Below are 19,637 nucleotides of genomic sequence, written 5' to 3' on the forward strand. Positions count from 1 at the left end.
AACCAAAATATAAAACGTGTTTACCTGTTTTTCTTTTTCTAGAATGGGAATTAAAATAATGATGAAAATAATTCTAAGTGGACTTTTCAATGAGTAAATTTTAGGCCATAACTAAATTTACACTCACTGTAAGAAGTATTTTTAAAATGCTATTCTCATTTTTTAATTAATATTTAAACATATGTGAAGTTATCATAGGTATTATTTATTCAAATGTCTTTAGGGTTGGGTGGTAGCAATTAATTTAGCTGCTTTTCAAATCTTGTGTACATGTTGTAAACCCAATCACCAAGTACATGCTATGATGTGAGGAGCACTGGAAGGTTAGCTGCAAATCCCAAAGCCTTCTCCCCACCAGCTGGTGAAGAGGTGTGAAGTTTTTCACTTTAAAATCAATTTGAGGGTGAAATATTAGATTTGTAGATCATGGTTACAATGCAACGACAGCTAATTAATCACAGTTAATAGGTGCCCCGGGTATCAGCATACACAATAGCATGATTTAGTTTACCATATTGTCTAAGTTTGACCAAGAATGTCCCTGATAATACGTGGCAGAGTATAGGTAGTTTTGATAGGCTTAAAAAGTCCAGGCAATATGGTTTCCTTGTGGAATGCTATACCATTGCAATAGGGGATGAAGAAAGAGAATTTTGGGGAGAATCCTGATGATAAAACCCTCATCATAGTTTTTCACTGGGCAACAAGAGTAAATACTGTAGTAGAAGTGAGGAATAATAGTGAACATATTGAGGATTCAAGTTTTATTTTGTCTTGATACATAATGATTGTACATATTTTAGAGGGTAATTGTGATATGTTGATACATACCTACTCCGATATATACATTTTTCAAACTTACACAAGCCAGGTTCTCTATCATTAACTATTCCTGAGTCTGTCCCAGTTTAAGTCATAATGAAAAAGGTTTTTTGATACATAATATTTATACATATTTCTGGGTACAACATTCATGTAATATTTTCTTACATTCATAGAATGTGTAACGATCAAACGTATCCACCACAGGCAAGGTTTAGTAAAATGCATGATAGGAATGAGTGATTGTTCCTGAATTGAGAAGAACTACATGATTATAAATGAAATTCAGAGTAGAACTGCTTTCATTTAAACTAATGACGTGAGTTTTGAAGGAATGTTTGATGAAAAATGCTCGTGACTTTCTGAATGGAATTAAGGAAAATTTTGAGCAGTATGAATAGTAGACATTAATATTGCAAATTAGTACTTTAAAATGCATAAAGAACTACATTGTGCAGACTTGTAGAATGAAATTATGAGTAGCAAATTTGATAGGCAAAGCTATTATACTATTGTCTTTGAAGGAGAATTGGAGCTTTTAGGGCAAAACATCTTTAGTTGAAAAGGTTGTGATAAGGGGCACTGTGTGTTTTTTCTTATTTAGAAATGGATTCAGGATTCTATAAACATTACTAGTTTTTAATAACAAAACATTTTGTTTGTTTTTTCTAAAAAATACTACAGTAAAAATGTTATTAACTACATCAGTAGAAAAGTACTTGCAAACAGCAGAACACAGATAAATCAAGAAATTTCAGATCTTCTTGAAGAAAGAGATTTTTAGGTATTCAGCTCATATCCATTTTCCATGCATTTCAGGTCGTACCTGCATTACCAACATAGTTCTTGACATTGAGTCTCCCCAATGGTAACACATAATATTGGAAAATACAAGCCATCTGAAAGCTATTAAAACATTCATCTGCTCCAAGGTTTTATTTTAATACGGCAGTAAGTGAATTGTTTTCTAGAACAGAGTTCTCAAGTACTCAGATTTGCTTCAAGAATTATATTTCCTAAAAAGCAACTCGAAATTCCCATGAAATAAGAGAGTCAAAAGTTAGATAGTGAAATAACATAAGCACAGTGTGTAAGATGAAGGATCCACTAAGAATGCCACCAAAATGACATTTTAAATATAGAAAGAGATGGTATAGAGAGAGAGAGAGAGAGAGAGAGAGAGATGAAAGAAAGAAAGAAAAGAATAGGGGCTAACTTTAATGCATTGTATTAACAAAAATATGTTTCTATAAATTTGCATTTAAAGATAAAGTTATTGCTAATTAAAATATTAGTGCCCTATAATTTCTCTTTTCATAAATGGCATAGTTAACTTAATTCATCACTGAGAAGCAGGAAAAAATGTACGATGTTACCATATTTAGTTTTCGAAATTTATGCTCAGATTCTTGGTCATATACTGGTCACATAGATTTGTTGGTGTCTGACTCCACCGTGTGGTGCACTGAGAGTTTTGCTACTTAATTTGAAACTGTTAGAGCATTATTTTTTCTGCATTTTAAGATCGTTTGAGATCTTCAGGTATAAAAGCTATTGCATTCAGGAAATGCATAAAATATGTATAACTTTCTGACAACCATACCCTTGTTATATATAAAAGTAGATGTAGATCAGGATACTTCTTTACATTCACATTTGCATTTATTGCTATAGGAAAGAAAAGAGCTGCTCACTTCCTTAGCATGTTAATTGATCAGTTATTTCTCATGACTAGAAAACTGAGCCCTCTGATTTTTAATTGGACTTAAAATTATTTGACTTATTTTAGTGGCATGAGCTTACTTACAGAAGCAAAACTTAACCTTTTAGAAAATCTGCGTGCTACAAGGATATAAGAGCATGTGTTGACCTAGGAGTATTTTATTTCAAAATATAACACTTAGCCAAATCACAGGCTTAAATTATATGACCACAGCATCAAACTACCCAGTGTCAGCTCATTTAATGAGAGTTTTTATTAAAATACAAAATTAAGAAAAGATGTGTTGAAACAGAATAAAGCAAATTGGGAAAACTCTTCTAGATATGGAAATATATCTTAGAAAACAGAAACTTTAGAATTATTTCCAAAGTACTATGATTAAAAACATAACAACTTATGAGCATTCCTTGGAAATAATTTAAAAAATAAAATCACCAAATTGTATAACTGCAAAGAAACACGTGGAACAAATTTAGTCATTTACTGCTCAATTTTTCAGAACTATGTATTGAAGCACTGAGTTTTAGTTTTGGCACCTAAAATCCTATAGCAGAAGTCTAAGTAACCATGCTGAACCCCAGAGCAATCAAATCAAAATCTATAGGTGAATCTGGTCTTCCGAATTTTTGGAAACTTTTTCACTCATTCTAATGTGTAGCTAAGTTTGAGAATGGCTTTGGATGGTTCCTTACTAGTACTGACTAAATTGTTCCAGAGTATTTTTCATATAACATTTTGTATCACTCTTTTATAAAGATTCTCTTCTATGACTGTGTCAGCATTTCAATGGGAGGGAGTCCCAGTGGCAATCATACTACTGGTGACATTCTCTCCTATTTTGATTTTTTCCTCTAATGGAAAATGGGTGATGGAAGAAAATATAGCTGAGAGCTATCACACAAATTTTAATTTAGGCAAATAGAATGTTCAATATAGATGTTTGAGGCTGAACTCAGCTTGGCTTTCTTCAATTCGTTTTTTTCTAACCACGTTTGTTAACATGCCAATTAACTTGCATATGGCTCTTAATCATTTTAGGGGACAGTGACAACTATGTATAAACAGCTACTTAAAGGTCTTGTAATTTTTTAAATTACAAAGATACTTTCACATACATTTTTGTTTTCCTTTTCCACTAATTTCAGTGTTGAATCTTTGATATGTAAGAACAACCCAACATGGGCACCTGTTGAAAGTCACCATGTCATTATATGTTGATGAACATTTTGTAGGGGAGACCATGGCCCTGTTGCTTAGATTACTGCAAGCAAGAGCAGAGTTGCCTAGCAGTGGCTCCAATATCTTTACTATTCTATTTGTTTTTTCCCAAAGAATTCTGATCTCTCTTTTTTTTTAATTTTTATTTATTTATTTATTTATTTTATTATACTTTAAGTTTTAGGGTACATGTGCACAACGTGCAGATTTGTTACATATGTATACTTGTGCCATGTTGGTGTGCTGCATCCATCAACTCGTCATTTACGTCAGGCATAACTCCCAATGCCATCCCTCCCCCTTCTCCCCTCCCCATAATAGGCCCCAGTGTGTGATGTTCCCCTTCCAGAGTCCAAGTGATCTCATTGTTCAATTCCCACCTATGAGTGAGAACATGTGGTGTTTGGTTTTCTGTTCTTGTGATAGTTTCCTGAGAATGATGGTTTCCAGCTGCATCCATGTCCCTACAAAGGACACGAACTCATCCTTTTTATGGCTACATAGTATTCCATGGTGTATATGTGCCACATTTTCTTAATCCAGTCTGTCACTGATGGACATTTGGGACATGTCACTGATGGCACTATTCACAATACCAAGTCTTTGCTATTGTGAATAGTGCCACAATAAACATACGTGTGCATGTGTCTTTATAGCAGCATGATTTATAATCCTCTGGGTATATCCCCAGTAATGGGATGGCCGGGTCATATGGCACATCTAGTTCTAGATCCTTGAGGAGTCGCCATACTGTTTTCCACAGTGGTTGAACCAGTTTACAATCCCACCAACAGTGTAAAAGTGTTCCTATTTCTCCACATCCTCTCCAGCACCTGTTGTTTCCTGACTTTTTAATGATTGCCATTCTAACTGGTGTGAGATGGTATCTCATTGTGGTTTTGATTTGCATTTCTCTGATGGCCAGTGATGATGAGCATTTTTTCATGTGTCTGTTGGCTGTATGAATGTCTTCTTTTGAGAAATGTCTGTTCATATCCTTTGCCCACTTTTTGATGGGGTTGTTTGTTTTTTTCCTGTAAATTTGTTTGAGTTCTTTGTAGATTCTGGATATTAGCCCTTTGTCGGATGAGTAGATTGCAAAAATTTTCTCCCATTCTGTAGGTTGCCTGTTTACTCTGATGGTAGTTTCTTTTGCTGTGCAGAAGCTCTTTAGTTTAATCATATCCCATTTGTCAATTTTGGCTTTTGTTGCCGTTGCTTTTGGTGTTTTAGACATGAAGTCCTTGCCCATGCCTATGTCCTGAATGGTACCACCTAGGTTTTCTTCTAGGGTTTTTATGGTATTAGGTCTAACATTTAAGTCTCTAATCCATCTTGAATTAATTTTTATGTGAGGAGTAAGGAAAGCATCCAGTTTCAGCTTTGTACTTATGACTAGCCAATTTTCCCAGCACCATTTATTAAATAGGGAATCCTTTTCCCATTTCTTGTTTTTCTCAGTTTTGTCAAAGATCAGATGGCTGTAGATGTGTGGTATTATTTCTGAGGGCTCTGTTGCGTTCCATTTGTCTATATCTCTGTTTTGGTACCAGTACCATGCTGTTTTGGTTACTGTAGCCTTGTAGTATAGTTTGAAGTCAGGTAGCATGATGCCTCCAACTTCATTCTTTTGGCTTAGGATTGTCTTGGCTATGCGGGCTCTTTTCTGGTTCCATATGAACTTTAAAGTAGTTTTTTCCAATCCTGTGAAGAAAGTCATTGGTAGCTTGATGGGGATGGCATTGAATCTATAAATAACCTTGGGCAGTATGGCCATTTTCATGATATTGATTCTTCCTATCCATATCTTCCTAAGAATGGGTATGTTCTCCCATTTTTTTGTGTCTTCTTTTATTTCACTGAGCAGTGGTTTGTAATTCTCCTTTAGGAGGTCCTTCACATCCCTTGTAAGTTGGATTCCTAGGTATTTTATTCTCTTTGAAGCAATTGTGAATGGGAGTTCACTCATAATTTGGCTTTCTGTTTGTCTGTTATTGGTGTACAGGAATGCTTGTGATTTTTGCACATTAATTTTGTACCCTGAGACTTTGCTGAAGTTGCTTATCAGTTTAAGGAGAGTTTGGGCTGAGATGATAGGGTTTTCTAAATATACAATCATGTTATCTGCAAACAGGGAGAATTTGACTTCTTTTCCTAACTGAATACCCTTGATTTCTTTCTCTTCCCTGATTGCCCTAGCCAGAACTTCCAACACTATGTTGAATAGGAGTGGTGAGAGAGGGCATCCCTATCTTGTTCCAGTTTTCAAAGGGAATGCTTCCAGTTTTTGCCCATTCAGTATGATATTGGCTGTGGGTTTGTCATAAATAGCTCTTATTATTTTGAGATGTGTTCCATTAATACCGAATTTATTGAGAGTTTTTAGCATGAAGAGCTGTTGAATTTTGTCAAAGGTCTTTTCTGCATCTTGAGGTAATCATGTGGTTTTTGTCTTTGGTTCTGTTTATATGCTGGATTATGTTTATTGATTTGCATATGTTGAACCAGCCTTGCATCCCAGTGATGAAGCCCACTTGATCATGGTGGATAAGCTTTTTGATGATTTTTTGTAACCTCGTGTCCCATATAGTAGATTTATGAGCAGGCATAGAGGAAGGAAACAAATTACCTTCAAAGAAGAGGGCCTCATAATTAAATATTGAAAAATACTGCCATGTTTTGCTCGCCAAACTAGGACGTCAGGTGTTCCAGAGTCTGCTACAGACCAGATTTCTTCCTTCCATCTCTTTTTCCCTCCCATTGACAATGTGAGTACAATTTAGAAAACAGGGAATTTTTAAACCAAATAAAACTATTAATTTAAACTACTTGCAGTAACTGCACATTAAAAAAGAATTTATAATTGCAGTCTTCCTGTGTTTATTAAAGAAGCTAAATCTTATAACTCACTTTAAATATGATCAGTCATATTTAAATATAAACATTCCAAGCTATCAAAATCAATGGCTTAAAAATAAAGATATAACTGCAGATTTTGGTCTATCAGATTGAGCTTATGATTTCATTAGGGAATAAAACAGACTCTTATACTGTAGATAGGCACATTTGATTGCCAAACGACTTGCAACAGTGTAACTTTACAGCCTGCTTTACTGATATATGTGTTAGACAGCAGAAACCTGCAAAGGGGAAATTTATGTGATAATTAGATAATTTAATCAGAGAAGAAAAAATGGAGAACTAATCCAGAGAGTCGGGCTCAAATTTTAAATCCCATATAGCCATAGCTGTAGGCTTTTTTTTTTTCTTTTTACACAGCACAGTAGATATGACGGTAAACCTAGTGCAGTTAATTTTGAATCTGTTCTAACCTTGAAATGCCACCCCTATGTGTTGCTATGTAGAACTTAATACTCTCCATTTCAGAATAACTCTTATTAGATTCACATGTTTAAAAGTGTGGGAAACAGTTACAAACGAAAGTTGCAGGAGATGTAAAATACTAGAAACTTTACAGCCACACGTCACTGACTGTACCTGGAAAACCTGTACAGTATTATGTCCGTACAGGCTATATGATAAAGATATAGATTTCTTTCATATTAATTTGATGCATACATTTTAAGTCTGCAATTAAGCTATAGTACGCTTTTGTAAAAATCTCTCTACAAATTATAAATATAAGGATGAAATTATTAAAAGTAATGGCAAAAACTGCAATTACTTTTGCACCAACCTAATGACATCACGCTACAGTCACAGTGAAGACTATGGCAACACTCTGAATATTTATCCAAATTTATCCTATCCTATTATTTCCCAGGTTTCTCTTATACAAATGGATGTTTACTCCGAAGATAGCCCACAGAAAATTTATCGACCTAAAATGCACAGCCAGATAACACATAGCCTAACATACTATGTTATATTTTTCTTTCAGCATTTATCGTGATTGTTAAATCTTTTATTAGCTTTTTAAAATCTTTTATTTGCTTTTCTAAAATTTTCCGTATCTACTCCCATTCTCTACCCACTAAAGTTCAGCTGTAAGACCGTGGGCCACCTAGCAGATTTCCAACAGATAGCTGGCAAATTTATTGAATTCCACTGAGGTTTAGTCACTAAGTATGTACCAGACAAATGTGATAGGTAATGTAAAATTTTAAAATGTGACTAAGCCTAAAATGGTCCTTGCTATCTTGCCACTCGTTAGATAGCACCAAAGAAAAATAAAAGTTTAGAAATTGCTGGCCACTCACGTTTACCATAATAGTCAAGAACCATTTTTCCAATGGAACTTGATAGTATCATAGTATCTTGTCATAGTGTTTCATGATTGCCCAACTTTGAAGCTCTGAAAACCTTTCCAAAATACTTGAAATAGTACAAAATGGAACTCTTCACATGAAAAGGAAAGACTAAAGAAAAGTACCTATTTCAGCCTCTCTATGTATTACATCCTTTTTAAGGATTATGCCATGTGAATGTCTAATATTATCAAAGCATTCACATTATTTGATAATTACAACAGCCTAATGAGGTATAAAAGTCAGGTGTTTACGGGAATATTTGAAAACAGTAGATTAATGGTAGAGGCATGGGATGAGAACAGGATGTGAATGAAAATGGACACGAAGGTTTAGGGGTTAATAAAACACATCCTAAAGTTGGAGTGTGGTGATGTATACATGACTCTATAAATTTACTAAAGTTCATTGACTTATATGTTTAAAATGAAAATTTTATGGTATGTAAATTATACTTCAAAGTTGTTTTTAAAAACCTGTTGAATAGAGAATATATCAACTACTATTATATATTTAAAAAGATAATTTAAGGTTACCATCAACTTTTTCACTCCATTATTTTGATGCATAGTAAAGGGTGAAATGTCATGAATGTTGTTAAATAACCTGGAATTAACTTCAATCGTAGATATTTATTGATGGCCTACTGATGTCCACAAGATCTTACACAGTAATATCATAATGTTTCCATTGTTTACATTCTATTACATTAAATGAATTTTAATGCTAAAGCATTTTTACTGAAGCTGATATTTTGACTCAGATCTGCTTTCTCCACTTTAATAATTAGCCCTTTATCAAGTGAAAATTAACCTACAAGTACAATCTCCCAATTATTTCTATGCAGCATTCCAAAATGTTCCCTAGAGTTTGATTTACTCATTTGTTTATTTTGAAAAGTAACCATAATTATTTGAAAATATGTTATTTCTGTTTTTAATTGTTGTAGGCATATAGTAGGTATACAGAGGTTGCATGAGATATTTTGATACAGGTATGCAATGCATAGTAATCACATCGGGGTAAATGGGATATCTATCACCTCAAGCATCTATCCTTTGTGATGTCAAAACTTCAGTTGTACTATTTTAGTTATTTTTAAATGGACAATTACTTTTTTATTATAGTCATCCTATTCTAGCAAATACTAGGTCTTACTCATTATTTCTAACTTTTGTACCCGTTAACCATCCCCACTTCCTCCCCAACCCCTGATTACCCTTTCCAGCCTCTAGTAAGGATCCTTCTACTCTCTATCTCCAAAGTTCAATTATCTTAATTTTTAGCTCCCACAAATAACTGAGAACATGGAATGTTTGTCTTTCTCTGCCTGGCTTATTTCACTTAAAATAATAACCTACAATTCCATCCATGTTATTGCAAACGACAGGATGTCATTCTTTTTTATGGCTGAATAGTACTCTATTGTGTATATGTACCATATTTTCTTCTTTCATTTTTTTAATGGACATTTAGGTTGCTTCCAAATCTTGACTTTTGTGACTAGTGCTGCAATAAAACATGGGAGTACAGATATCCCTTCAATGTACTGATGTTCTTTCTTTCTTTCTTTCTTTCTTTTTTTTTTTTTTTGAGACGGGGTCTTGCTCTGTCTCCCAGGCTGGAGTGCATTGGTGTGATCTCGGCTCACTGCAAGCTCTGCCTCCCAGGTTCACGCCATTCTCCTGCCTCAGCCTCCTGAGTAGCTGGGACCACAGGCGCCCGCCACCATGCCCAGCTAACTTTATTTTTTTTTTTGCATTTTTAGTAGAGATGGGGTTTCACTGTGTTAGCCAGGGTGGTCTTGATCTCCTGACCTCCTGATCTGCCCACCTCGGCCTCCCAAAGTGCTAGGATTACAGGCGTGAGCCACAGCGCCCGGCCAACTGATGTTCTTTCTTTTAGGTATGTACCCAGCAGTGGGATTGCTGGATTGTATGGTAGCTCTGTTTTTAGTTTTTTGAGGAATCTCCAAACTGTTGTCCATAGTGGTTGTACTAGTTTACATTCCCACCAACTACAGTGTATGAGGGTTTCCTATTCTCCACATCTTTGCCAACATTTGTTATTGCTTGTTTTATAAATAAAACCATTCGAGTTGGAGTGAGATTATGTCTAATTGTGGTTTTGATTTACATTTCTCTTATGACCAGTGATATTGAGAACCTTTTCATATACCCGTTCGTCATTTATCTTCTTTCAAAAAAAGTGTCTACTCAGATATTTTGCCCTTTTTTAATCAGATTATTAGTTTTTTCCTATAGAGTTGTTTTAGCTCTTTATATATTCTAGTTGTTGATCCCTTGTCAGATGGGTAGTTTGGAAATATTTTCTCCCATTCCGTGGGTTGTCTCTTTACTTCGTGAGTTGTATCCTTTGCTGTGAAGGAGGTTTTTAACTTGGTATGATACCATTTGTCCTTTTTGCTTTGGTTGTCTGTGCTTGTGGGGTATGGCTCAAGAATTTCTTGCCCAGACCAGTGTTCTGGAGATTTTCCCACATGTTTTCTTGTAGTGGTTTCATAATTTGAGGTCTTAGATGTAAGTATTTAATCCATTTTGATTTGATTTCTGTATACAGTTCAAGATAGAGGTCTCGTTTTTTTCTTCTGCATTTGGATATCCAATTTTGCCAGCACCATTTATTAAAGGACTCCTTTCCCCAATGTGTGTTCTTGGCACTTTGTCAAAAAACTAAGTCACTGTAGATGTATGGCTTTATCTCTGGGTTCTCCATTCTGTTCCATTGGTCTATGTGTCTGCACTTATGCCAGTACCGTGCTGTTTCAGTTACTATAGCTGTGTAGTATAATTTAAAGTCAGGTAAAGTGATTCCTCCAGTTTCGTTCTCTTCTGCTTAGGATATATTTGGCTATTCTCGGTCTTCTGCAGTTCCATATAAATTTTAAGACTGTTTTTTCTATTTCTGTGAAGAATGTCGTTGTTAGAAAATACATTATTATAATGGACTCTTCTATTATTGTCATTACAACTAAGCATAACATCATTTCTCGGGTGTATTACAAGTAATAATAATTACATACAATGTCCAATTTTTTATTTTTAAAAGATTCTGTGGTCAAGTTTACACAGAAAAATTTATATGCTTTACTTCTCTGCTGGAGATTTTTGACCCACTTTTTTGTATTTTCAAAATTAAAAGTTTAAGTGAAATTTGATAAGACGCCACAGACACCTTTTCCTCTAGAAATGTGTTGATATACCACAAAACTCATATGTCAAGGAACAATGTAGGGGAAACACTGAAATAGAATGCTTCCTTTGGCCTTGTTACATATTTCTGATAAAAGTCAAAACTTCTTTAGCTGACAAAATTTAATTTATAGGTAATATTTTTCTAAGTTACTCAACTTATGAATGTTTTAAAAAAAGAGTAGTAAAAAGCTCTGTGAATTTCTTCTTTTTTTACTTGTTGAATTATTATAAAGTATAACCTGAAACTTTTCGACATTATTTTTTTTCTATGAAAATAATTATATTTCTTACACGTTCCTATCTTTGGAAAGTACATGTCATCTCAAATCTTTTGGTAGATTTTCTTTCTTTAGTTTTCTAAGTATGTGTGATATGTGGCCATTTCCCTTTCTTGAAAATAACAATTTCAAAATTACTATCTCTTTCGCAATTACTAATCTAACAGTGGTACATTCCTCCATCAATCAGTAGTCTCAACATGAAATATTTTACTTTTTTTCTAAAATATTTTCTTTTCCCTAAGTTTTTCCTGTCTTTGACACCACAGAAACTCCAATAATTATTTGATACCATTTTCTTTATTCCATTAAATACTTTAGACAGCTACAGTATAATTTTGCTTGCCATTTTGTTATTAATTGGATATATGAGAATGGTTTGATGAGGTAAAGCATGATTTTTTAAAAAAGCCCTGCTCTCTTCTCAGTTAATTGTAAAGTCCTGTATTTAAAATGTGATTAATGTTTGATGGATATTTTTGTTCTACAATTTTGCCCTTTACCATATTCAGTGGAAAAATGGTTAATTCGATTTCACTTGTTTTATTTTCCTACTTTTTTTTTTTTTTTTTTTTGAGATGGAGTCTCACTCTATTGCCCAGGCTGAAGTGCAGTGGCACAATCTTGGCTCACTGCAAACTCTGCCTCCCAGGTTCAAGTGATTCTCCTGCCTCAGCCTCCCAAGTAGCTGGGATTACAGGCATGCACCACCACACCCAGCTAATTTTTGTATATATATATATTTTTTAAGTAGAGATGGGGTTTCATCATATTGGTCAGGCTGGTCTTGAACTCCTGACCTCGTGATACGCCTGCCTCGGCCTCCCAAAGTGCTGGCATTACAGGCATGAACTGCTGCGCCCGGCCATTCCTACTTTGAATATATAGTGCTGTGAACATAATTACTGCATGCTCAAATGCCTTTTTAAAATAATGGAATGATGAGATAAGCTCAAATGTCTCTTTTTCATAATGGAATGATATAATTTGCTTTCTATTACTTGAGATGGATGAAGAAAATCTAGTGCTTCTGAAAGGTATTGGTTTGAGAGCCCCTCACAGAGCATATGTGAGTGTTCAAGTCAGTATCCCTGATTTGCTATTTCCTCTTACTTTGTTTCCGTTAGAATTTTCTGATTTTTATATGAAGCCAGGCTGATAATTTCACAAGATCAGTTGTTTGGGGTTGGTTTATTTGTTTTCTTCAAATGCTTACTATCCATATCCCACTAGATGTATATATTAGGTGAAAATATAACTCAAATTATACATCCTTCACATCTTTAGGACAACTTAGAGATCTGGTAGACAAGTATAAAGATCATTTTCCTTTGGATTACATCTTCTGTCTCCAGTGTTTTCTTCTACAATTTTATTTTCTTGCATCATATTCCCATAATGACACAAAAGAAAATGATTACTTTGTCTTTTTTATGAGTGATTTTAACACAGGAGATTGTTCTTCCCAGAAGTTTCAATAATACTCTGTTATTTGTACAAGTGGCTTATCTGTTTCACAGTCAGCCTGCACTAAAGTGATAAGCATTTTTCACTTATGTGTTTCCAGAATAAAATTCTGATGAGGTTAGGTAAAGTAGGTGGTAAAAGATATCCTAAATACAAACTAAAAGTTAATTATAACTTAAATGTAAAATTTGTGGAATTAATGTATAAAGATTCTGGCAAAATATAAATGTCACGCATGTTTTACAGCTTACCCATAGTAGAATCAATTGGAAATATAAATACATTTGATTTTACAATTTTAGTAATCAATTGAATTATTATTAATGAATATGTTAAGTATGTTGGATAGCCTTTTTCCAAATCTACTTGTGTGATACACTCTGTCAAAAAAAGCAAAAGGATAACATCCACAAAGTATTGTATGACTCTTGAATATACACAATGCATATTAATAAATATTCTGAGAAGTTCTGTAGTATAGACACATGTTCATCTTCACTTTCCAAAATACGTTTAACCACTGGATTCTTTTTAATGCATAATCTACTCAATGCGTAAAGAAATTTTTATCTCTAATCATATTGGAACAGTACTACAAATATGAGAATTTCTCTAGAAATGCCTATAAATTATGAAAAAGTCTCATTTTATATGATGTTCAGTGATGATATTTTTCAATGTTAATAATTTTAGTGGTGGCAACCTTTGTAAAACCACAGAAGCTCATCCTCAACAATTTCTCTAACCATTTAATAGAAATATGTATATTTCAAATTCCATGGAATGCTTTGCATTGAACTCCAAATTGCCCAACCTTCCTCTCACAGGTTACTTGGTCCTTCATATCCCCTGCCAACAGATAAAAGTCAAGTGTTTGTTTATATGTTTGTAAGTTATTGTTGTCCCTATTATTTATGACTTATGACAACAATAGGACTCATTTGGGAAAATGTGGAACTTATCAGAAAGGCCTGTGTTGCAATGATCACTTATGCTATCTTGGCTTTGCTTTGTAATGCCAAGCTTCAAGAATTTCCAGGGGCAGTCTGTGAAGAAAAAAATTATAAATAGAAAATTGAATGCTGGATTATAGAAGGGTCTCTTGCAAGTGAGAGGCACTGAAACTTAAGGTTCTATAGCTTCATACTAATTCCTCATCTGGATAGTAATTCTTACTGACTCACAGTCTTTCCTTCCATTAAATTAAACCCACACACTCTGGATGCCACAAGCCTAATCTTTGCTAGCTTGTTTCATACAGCCTAAAATGAGATCCTATATTCTTATTCTCTGACCCTCCAAAACCCCTTCTCAGCCATATGCTAGTTAAATTATGTCAACTTCCTAAAAATCACCAGATTATACAGCAGATATGAATTTTTATCTTTCTGATCACAGAGCATGAGTTTTTCTTTTTAAATTTTTTTTTATTGTACTTTAAGTTCTAGGGTATGTGTGCACAACGTGCAGTTTTGTTACATACGTATACATGTGCCATGTTGGTGTGCTGCACCCATTAACTCGTCATTTACATTAGGTATATCTCCTAATGCTATCCCTCTCCCCTCCCCCAAACCCACAATCGGCCCCAGTGTGTGATGTTAGTTTTTCTATTACATTACATATATTTCTGCTTTGTAATTTACTTATATGTCTACATTCTGCCTCTCCAAATAAAGCTTCTGTAAGTATAGGGGCAACGGTTTTGTTCTCACTGTGTGGAATTGAGTAGTAGAAGCTGAACAATGTATTGAATTGAATTAACTAAATGCTATCAACATATAAATAAGATTAAATTTCTTTTTTTCCCCCACAAATGTCTATTTGGAGGATACTTTTATTTTAAAACCATAATTAAAGAGGGAGTATAATTGTTCGAATGGCAGCAACTTTGTTACTTCGTAGTTAAGTTACCTTGGGCGTGTTGACATTTCTACTTCATTTGTAAATGAAGATGATAAATACTTCTGTTAATATGATTAAGATATGGAATTAATTATATAAAGTGTGAGTGCATAAGTTCACGCAAATGTCTGCAGTGGTGAGGATACAGATGATGATTTCTTTATTTATGTTTTATTTGCTCTTCTTTGACACCTCTGGTATAAAAGGTTAAGGGACTATGTGTATACTTCATTTTTTCCCTCTACTAACCTTGGAGGCTAAGGGGATGGAAAAACTTTTAAATACATGTACACAGATATGATTACAGATGTGTAATTTGGGCCCTCTACCCTCTCTGAGTATATTCTCATTTTTTCCCCATCAGTTTCCTTTCACAGTAACCACAATTGCTATTCAACTTTCATCACTTTGACTTAAACTCCACCTTGATTCTCTCCTCTCATCCTCAGCAGATACCTAGGGTTTTGTGCTTATGAGGAAATGACATGTTTTATCGCTGATAACTTATAACTAAATATTTGTGCAAACAACATAGGCAGGTATTTTTACATATACTGTCACATCTGATCTTTTTGACCAAAACCAATGTAGTTGACTACTGAAGAAATGAGAATTTCTCAGATAAGAAAACCTCATTGCTGGCTTGCTATTATCATTCTTGGGCTAGACATGAGGAAATCAAGGTTCGGAACATGTTGATGCTTTGCCCAAGGTGGCAAGAGAGAGCCCTGAAATTTAAATCATGATTAATGTTAACATGATTTCACCCTGATACTCAGAGAGCACCAAGTAGGAAGCATTCAACTTCTTGAATCTTCACATCTTACTTTTGTTTTCTGAGAAAGAGCCACCTCTACTCCTGCTAATATTTTCCTTTGGCCCTGAGCTTTGTGCTTCACTCTGGTTTCCTTGCTTTAAACAGGGTTTTTTTCCTAACCAATTATCTTCTTACATTAAAAAAAAAAAATCACTTTATCTGTTGACTCCTTTCATGTAGCCTTAAAGTATGTTTAAGTCTGATTGACCTGAATTTTATTATGTGTAGAGACAAAAGTCTGCAAAAGTAATTTAAACTATTTTTGTAAGAATGCTCCTTGATCCTTAATCAGGGCAGCCCTTGAAAATATGATTTCTGCTCTCATCATCCATGGCCTCTCTTCTAGCTCCAATGGTCGTTAACCACCTCATGTACCCTGATTACTATTGATCCCATTGAACCTATCTGAAACTGACACTGTTAACCTCTCTCTCTCATTCTTAAAATTCTCACATCAATTGATGTGAGATTTTCTCTCTTTTCTAGTTCTTCTTTTCCTTCTCTTTGATTGTTGTTTCTATTTATTTGGTGCTTTTCTTTCCATGTTGGTTAAATTTCTGTGTTCTCCATGGTTCTTGCTTTGCTCTCTCTTCCTCCTTTCCTCTAACACTTGAAAACACTGAAAAAATACATGTTATACAAATGTACTATTTCCCTTTCTCTCTCTCTATACAGATGTACATAGTGATTATTAAAATGCAAACTCACGTCAACATACTGCTGATTTGCATCGCATTTCCTTCCTATGAATTTCCTTAGTTATTAAATTAAATATTAGCAATAAAACTACTGTTACCTGTGATTATGATCGATTTCAAATTTTGAAATTCATCTTCATGATCAAAATAGTGGAAACTGTTCATTTGGAACATAAGATTATTTAGTACCTGATTTCTACCTACATTTCTTGTTATATTTTTGCCAAACTCCTTATGCTCTTCAGCGCGCTGTCTCCACACCTTGTTTCTGTTCAACCAGAAATGCTTTTGTTTTTACAACTCCTATATCCTTGCATATCCAGCATGCATATACAGTATTTAGGACTCGTATTTAGAAGTAACAAAATTGTAGTAACTAAAGCAAAACAAATGAGAGAGAAAGATTTGTCGTATGGAAACAGTAATGTGTCATAGAAACCAAGGACAATAATAAAGTTTTGACTCAAGAAGGGACTAATGCCTGTGTTTTGGTTATTTATGGTAGCCTTTTAGTATTTCTGCTAACAGTTTTGCGGGTTAAGAAAGCTCACCTGAATGGTTCTCTCTTGGGGTTTCTTATGTGATTTTAGTCCATCGTTGGCTGATACTATAGCAACCCGAAAGCTCAACTGGGCTGAACATCCAAGATCACTCACTCACGTGGCTAGCAGTTGTTGGCTGAAAGCCTACTTGTAATTGTTACTGAAGCATGTATCCATGGCCTTTTCATGTGACTTAGCTTTCTCAGAGCATAATATGTTGGATGGATCTAAAAGGGAGCACCCTAAGAATGACTGTTCTAAAAATACAGAAATGGAAGCTGCCAGGCCACTTAAGGACTTTTGCCATAACTGGCACTTGGACTATATTCTATTGGTCAAAGCAGTCAAAGAGTCAACCCAGATTTAAAGAGCTGAAGAAATAAACATCACCTCTTGATGAGGGAGTAGTAAGAGGAGCATGTGCTGTGGGAGCTATTATTGCAGCCCTCTTTCGAAAATGCTATCTACAGGCTGGACGCGGTGGCTCACACCTGTAATCCCAGCACTTTGGGAGGCTGAGGCAGGTGGATCCCTTGAGGTCAGGCGTTTGAGACCAGCCTGACCAACATGGTAAAACCCCGTCTCTGCTAAAAAGTGTAAAAATTAGCTGGGCATGGTGGTGGGCACCTGTAATCGCAGCTACTTGGGAGGCTGAGGCAGGAGAATCACTTGAACTCAGGGGGCAGAGGTTGCAGTGAGCCAAGATAGTGCCATTGCATTCCAGCCTGGGTGACAGAGCGAGGCTCCATCTAAAAAAAAAAAAAAAAAAGCCAGACTGCAGCCTGCTATTGGAAGCTATCAATATTTTTGTTACCACGTTACTCCCTATGCATCTACTTCTTTCTTCTCTCTCTCTCTGCATGGACCTTTGCTCTTCCTCAATCCACTCTGCAAACTAGGGACTTCAGAAGCACAATTTGTTAGCATATGTGACGCAATTCCAAGCACTCACAGTTTGACCAGACTTTCTTCTGTCAATTCTAATTTTCTGAGAGAAATTCTGATGATTCTCTCTTGACACAAGCATTTTCCACATTCTGATCACTCATAACGTGGAGTTGTCCAGAATTATGTGGCACAGACATGGTTGTTATTGGCCCATCTTTTTGAGGAGGATTAACATTTTCAGGATGAAAGGCCCTGGTCACAACCCCTCTAAAGCATCTGTTACTCCAAGCAATGCTTACTAATTATTCAAAGTTCTACTTTAACATCAACTCCCTTGTGGCATCCTCCATACGAGCATTACTCCACCCTGCATACTTCCATCCAATTTTATAGATTCTGTGATGTTTCTTGCTCTATAAATAATGTCATGCACCTAGATGGATCCCTACTCCCAGATTCTAGGTTCCCAAAACGTATCAGTATTTCTCACACAAGGTGGTTGTTCAACCAAAGAAGATCATGTATATGGTAATAAAATAAGATACATTTATATGAGTATTCTCTCATTTGTTTTAAGGCAGAATTCTAACCATTTAGGTAATTCATAATTAATTTGCCTCTATAATTGTTAGGATTAATATTCTAAGGAATAATATTAAGTTAGATCTGTGAATTTATAACCTTGCATAAACAACTCCTTAACCACTTAGCCCATTTTCTTGGTATAATTCTCATTACTCAGTTCAGGGCTATAGTTCTCTCTGGAAACTGCTAAGCAAAAATACTGATGTTATCTTCTAATGATATGCATTAGAATTTACTCCAATTAGTGTAAATTCACTTACACTAATGTGCATTATACAAAATGATCCACATGATAATGTTATGGGCACTCTGGTATAACTTAGTTTCTTCTCTAAATTATAATAATCTAATAATAACTGAATTTTAAATTAGAATGACTTGACCACTAGCTGATTTTTATGAATTTGACAGAAATAAATAAATAAATGTATTATTTTGGTATCCACATGCTGCAGAGATCCATGCCTATAACTGGCTCAGAAATTCATATGTTAAATGTAGAATATACTTTACAGTAGAACTTGCTGACAAATGTCTTTATTAAATATATAAATATTGAAATGTTTTATAGTTATCTAAAATTCAAAATCAGTATCTGCAGGAAGTCATCAAATACCTATCAGACAAATAACAATACCCATTTGGGGTATGTAACTTCCGTTTATTAAATTTATAGCTTCCCTGAAATTTAACTGAAATATGGCACATGATGACTGACTAAACAACATTAAGTCCAGGCACAGTGGCTCATGCCCATAATCACAGCACTGTGGGAGGCTGAGACAGGAGAATTGCTTAAGACCAGGATTTTGAGACAAGCCTGGGTCACATAGCAAGACCCTGCCTGTACAATGAAATAAAATAAAATAAAAAGAACGTGATTAAGGAGTACTTTCCACATGCAATTTTCTCATTATATCTCATCCCTGTCACATTAGCTGAATCTTACAGGTTAACATCTTGTCTTTGGTCAGATTTGAGTGTAACTTCAAAGATAAAACATATCAATTCTACATATAAGTTATAAATTGCCTATTGAAAATGATATCTGAAATAGTTGTTATTGACTCAAAATGATTATTGCTTTTTTCATAATAATCCCCTAGAGAAGAAATGAAACATTTCACTTTTGGCAATTTATGAACGTAAAAAATATTTAGATAATTCTATTTAGGTGATGCACCTGCCTCGGCCTCCCAGAGTGCTAGGAT

General features: G+C 34.7%; 1 protein-coding gene across 1 annotated transcript in view; it reads left to right on the forward strand.

Annotated features, from left to right (window-relative positions):
- Nucleotides 1-19,637, forward strand: part of DMD (dystrophin) — a 2,170,472-nt gene that overhangs the window by 835,572 nt on the left and 1,315,263 nt on the right. The gene's annotated exons all lie outside the window — the stretch shown is intronic.

The sequence above is a fragment of the Colobus angolensis genome, unplaced genomic scaffold, assembly GCF_000951035.1.
Source record: "Colobus angolensis palliatus isolate OR3802 unplaced genomic scaffold, Cang.pa_1.0 Scaffold434, whole genome shotgun sequence".
Lineage (NCBI taxonomy): Eukaryota > Metazoa > Chordata > Mammalia > Primates > Cercopithecidae > Colobus > Colobus angolensis.